Raw genomic sequence first — 5,775 nt, 5'->3', positions numbered from 1 at the left:
AAATCATTAAACACGCGTGTACTTTAGTTGCTTAGCATTAACTCCAGCTTTAATTGCGCTACTTGAGAGCTAAGGCTCAGATTTCGAGGTTATCTCAGATAGCCGGATGATCACTCCTCTCCTAAGAAGAGCCTGATCCCATTTACTTTCCGCACTTTACTCCTCATGCACGTTCTAACTTGATCGTCGGAGGCGGAACTCCACCCAACCGGAGTCTCCGTTGTTTTGCAAGTAGAGGCGTCCAGAGGCTAGTCTTGGTGTTGTAACTCTCCCGCAGGACATCCAAAAAACCCCGAAACATTTGGCGTTGTCTGTGGGGAGAGTACTTCTGAGATGGTTTCACAAGAACCTGTACCGCCTCTTAATGAGAAACGGCCTATGGCCAACGTCCAGGTCTATACAGACCAGGATACAGATGACGACTATGAAGTCGATACACACACGGCCCCTGACGGGTCCCTAAGAACTAGGCGCATCCATCCCATTGAAAGGAGGGAACTGAATGGCGAGCAGGCAGGCCCTAGTGAACTAGTCGGCCATTCGACTGGTCAACCCCAGGCGGCCGAAGGATCCACCCCCATCACCAGAAACGAGCTCATGACTATCTTTACAAGTTTCAAAGGGGAAATAAAGGATCTAATTGATAAGCGGACGACTATTCCCATAAAGGAACAGTAGGCCAAGAAGCCCTCCCAGTCTGGGAGGAACAAGCCGGTTAATGGCCGAGAGGCTACTCCTCACCCTAAACCTAGGTAAAGGTAGTCGCCCTTGATTGACTTAACCAAACTCCGGTTCCTTGAGCCAGGGAAGAGGAAAGCCATCCGGCATGTACAGCCGGATGGTTCAAAGAAAACATATTATGATGCTCGGATGTTAATCCAGCAGAAAAAGAATATACAACTATCGGAGTTGGCTTCAACATCAAACCTACAAGACAGCTTTCAGAATACCTTAAGGAGGTATTCCTAGTCAAACCATGAGAACCAAGCAGGCGGCATGTCCGCACATTCCGGTCCTCAGATGAACCATGCGACCCCGTATGTTCCTTAGCAGACATACATTTCGTATGGACAGCCTTACATGCAGCCGACCCTCTTCGAGGGGCAGACAGCACACAATGTCTAACCTTTGGACTGGTAGCTTCGCCTGCTAAGACTTGGAGAACAACCATCTACGTTCTCCAAAGAAATAACAGAGGCCGCACAACCGGCCAAGGTGAAAATTGTGTTGGTAGGTACTTATGATGGTACCACCAACCCAGAAGACCACCTGATGGCATACACCAACCTTATGTATCTTCAAGGGTTGGATGATGCCGCATGGTGTAGATGCTTCCCAGCCACATTGAAGGGCGTTGCCCAGCAATGGTTCGGCAGCCGGATAACAGCCGGATGCATAAATAACTTCAAGACGCTTGCATACTTGTTTGCGTCAAACTTCTCAATGAATATCCCTGCAAAGAAAACAAGTCTTGACTTGGGAGCTATACAACAGGGTAAGAAAGAAGGGCTACGCTCGTATATCGGGCGGTTCAATCTGATGAGAATTTAGATCCAAGGACTATCTGATGAGGTGGCCTATACAGACTTTTTCAAAGGTCAGAAGGACGGGTCGGCCTTTAAGTTCGACCTTTTCAGGAAGAGGGTTGCTACCCTCCAAGAGGCGCTGATGGAGGCGGACACCTATATACAGGCGACCGAGCTCTGCAACATCAACAAACAGTCGGATTCAAAGAGGTCTGACAAAAGAGAGAGTCGGTCTTTACAGCCGGCTAAGAAAGAAGAGAAGAAAAGAAAACAAGTCTGGGTGGCTGATACTTCAGAACAGCTGTCCCAGAAGAAAAATAAGGAAGCGAAAACATACTCTCCAAAGTATGAATTCATTAAAGATTGTCACTCCATCCTCATGGAGATTAAGGACCGGGTCTCCATTGAGAAGCCGGCTGCTATGAAATGTTCCGCCAAAAATCAAAACAAAAATAAATATTGCCACTACCATGAGGATATTAGCCATGACACCAACGAATGCTTTAGTGGCCAACCAAAGAGTTGGCCGGATCCTCATTGACACTGGGAGTTCGTCTGATCTCATCAGTCACAAGTGCCTGGCTAAGCTCAAGTACAAACCCGAGAGCATTCACCAGGTCTCTCATCCCTTAGTGGGATTTGGGGTGGTGTCGTACATCCGGTAGGTTGAATAGACCTACCCATTCGTCTGGGCGAAAAAGGGGAGGGACGCTGATATATTCATTTTATATAGTGTTTTATCCCCGTCCCGTATCATAGTTAGGGGTATATTTGGCTCTAAATATACCCCTAACTATGATACGGGACGGGGACAAAACACTATATAAAATGAATATATCAAACTCCCCCAAGCCAAACCTTTGCTTGTCCCAAAGCAAAGAGCTCATCAAATGAACAGATAAAACATAATTCACCCCAAAAATTTATTAAAACCAAGATAACCAATTCAAGGCAAATCCAACAAATATGCATCAAAATCAACCAATTAAATCCATCCAACTACTTATCCTCCCTAACAATCGTCAAATAGAGCAAACCACAAGTGTATATGGAATTCAGGACTAGTGCTCACGCCCTCTGCACTCTTTATGTGGCGGATATAAAATGTATCCGATCGCTCTCCGCCCAACCCTTATAATGTGAACAATGCCCTCCCAAACTCACAACACTCGTGTGTTTAAGAAAACAAGCACTCAACCTAATAGTCGACTCGAAATATATCAAATCATTCTTTGCATTGAAAAACAACTAATTTCACATTCACACCACTCTATGCACAAAGGTCGGAAGGTCTTTAAAGCTTGTAATGTAAGGCTAGGGTAAAAGGTAGGAAATATTTGGGAAAATGTGAGAGTAAAGCCATGCTTAAGGGAGCCAAAATCCTAACAAATAAAACCAAGGTCAAAATTAAATGATGACCAAATCATCTCCAACACAACTCAACACTACAAAAACTTCACCAAACACCCAATCCAATAAACCACAAATTATTCAATACTTACAACTTCACTCTTATATACAAATTATAACCTTATAGAACTTGAGTGAACAAACTTTGAACCTTCTTTTTTTTTTCCTTTTGAAATTTTTTCTCTTTTTTTTTTTAGAAACCTTCAATAGAAAATTTGAACATCAAACGATTTTTTCTTTGCTCTTTTTTTCTTTGTACTAACTTGGAATTTTTTTTTCACTCTGAACAACAATTTTTTTTCAATATTTATTCCAATTCTCCAAAAATAAGAACAATTAAACAACTTCTCAAATCCACCCAAAACTGTGCAAATGAATATGCACACTACAAACTCCCGCACCTCACTCACTAATAGCTCCCCCAAGCCAAGCTTGGGACTAGTAACCAATGGGGCAAAAATACGCTTGTAATGTGGCTAATAAACAATAAAAGGGCACAAGCAACAACATGGGTAGCAAGAAGGGAACAAATGTATCTAATATCGTCTGAAGGCTACCTAAGAGAACAAATGCCTTCGTCCTCCTCAATGTGCATAATAATGAGTCATACAAACATTACTCAAAGTTAAAAACCAATACTCAACTTCATTGACATACCAGGAACTAGCACACATTCCTAACCAAATCAACTAGTCAAGCACCAAATCCACAAATAGTTGGACAAAATTGACTCATGTTAAGGCATCCAAGCAATCAAACATTAAATCATGGCTAACCTATCCACAATACTCATCATCATATACCAAGAATCAAAACAATTTTCATGTATGGGGCACAGGGAAGCATGATTTATCATTCATTGGTTCGTATTTTTGTATTTTTTTTGGTTTTTTTTTTTTGTTTTTCAAAGCAGTAAAACTACCCTAAAAAGCAATAATAAAGAAAAGAAAAAATACCTACATCCAAAATCTCCCCCAAGCCAGAATCAGACAATGTCCTCATTGACTCGGGAATTAGCCGAGCGCGGCTAATCATCACCATCGTCATCCATCCGACCAAACCCACCGCCACTGCCACCTGCGCCACCAGAAGAACTACCACCAAAATAGTTAGGGTGAACATCCCCCCCTAACCCCCCAAAGGGAAAGTCTCGACCATAACCGGCAAATGCGGAGTAATCTGTGTAAATACCATGGGAGGTGGGATCCACATATCCCTGGGGTGGTGGCTGGTACCAGTCAGGGTAAACAACATCATCGGGAATAGCACCCCGACGAGCATAATCATCATACATGGGAAAAAGGGCTCTACCCTGATTCCTCTCAACGTACCCTAACCTCTGGTCAATAGAGCCAACCATCCGCCTAAGGTCACCCTGGGACTGCTCTACCCTGCCTATGGCCTGACCTATACTCTGTAAATCCCATATAGTCTCGGAGTCAGGTGGGGGTCGTGGTCGAGGAACCGGAGGTGGAGGTGGTGGTGCCTTATTGTGAGGCTGTGGGGGTGATTGTGGACGAGGTGGGGCGCGTGGTGGGTGCCGGGGTACACCCTGTGCGTGGGCAAGTAGAATGTCGTAGGTATACGACTCTTGCCAGGGGGGAAAGCTGTCAACTCAGGGTTGGGGAGAGGGAAAACAGGGGTGTAATCTTTCCCTACCCTAACTAGCCACTCTGGAACATTACTACGGTTAATTCTAACCCAACTCAAAAATTGAAGGTACGACATGTTCATTAGAGTGTCCCCCCCACAGTTAGTCAGCCCCTCGTACCTAGACTCACTAAACCCGGCTTTCTTGAGTGCTATCCTAGTAATGAGGCCACCGCAATGAAAAGGGGTTTTAACATTGTGGCTACATGCATTTGCATGCCTGTTCAAATGGACAATGATATAACGGGCGATGTTCAATCTCCCGTATCCATACACATAGTGTCCTAGGATAGCTAATTCATTGGTTTGGGCATTGTGAGGCTCATGACGAGCTAGGAAACAAGTCCCCGAAAATCTCTGAAAAATTTTGGGGATAGGGTGGTGAAAGGGAAGAACGCTAGCATGTTGGGAGTTCGGACAAGGTTTGCCCGACAATGCATGATAAATATCATCAGCTTTATACTCTTCATTCCATTGGGTCGGGGGATGGGGATCCAATTCAAACAAATTAGCAAATTCAACATATGTTAAACTAATATTTCTATTGTTTAACCTAAAGTGCAAAATAGGGCCATTGTTTGATTGTACAACATTCAAAGAAGACAAAAATTCACAAGTCAATTCCCTAAACGTAGGATAATGCATATCTACAAATTTTCGCATGCCAATATCGTTCAAGAAACGTCTAACATGCTCATACAATCCTAGAGTTTGTAGGGTGGCTCGGTGTAACCACCGAGAGGGAATTACCTCACGTCCGGCGAGGTTTATCAAACGGTCACGCTGATCGGATGTAGTAATCCGAATGGTTGGCCACAAATCTGGAAGTTGGAGCTCCGGATTGTACTGAATTCCTTGGCCCGAACCCGAACCCGTACCGCGAACGCTCCTTTGTCTCTTGAACATCTTGAAAATTTTTCCTTTCCAAAAATGAAAAAAATTAGTTTGTAGTTGTAAAGGATGAAAAGGGGAGTAATTTGATGTAAAAATTATGAATTTTGGATGAGGATTGAAGGAGAAATCTTAGAGAGAAGTTAGAGAAAAAATGAGTTTTAGAGAGAGAAAGTAATGGAGGAAGGAGTAAGAAAGAAGAAAGAAAGAAAAAGGAAAGAGAAAAACAAAGAAAATTCGGAGAAATAGGGGCGCGCCCGGTCGGGCGACCCCTCGCCCGGCCGGGCGAAATTTTGAC

Source organism: Chenopodium quinoa, unplaced genomic scaffold (assembly GCF_001683475.1).
Source record: "Chenopodium quinoa cultivar QQ74 unplaced genomic scaffold, ASM168347v1, whole genome shotgun sequence".
Lineage (NCBI taxonomy): Eukaryota > Viridiplantae > Streptophyta > Magnoliopsida > Caryophyllales > Amaranthaceae > Chenopodium > Chenopodium quinoa.
The sequence above is the reverse complement of the archived record's forward strand: the minus strand, read 5'-3'. Positions refer to the sequence as shown.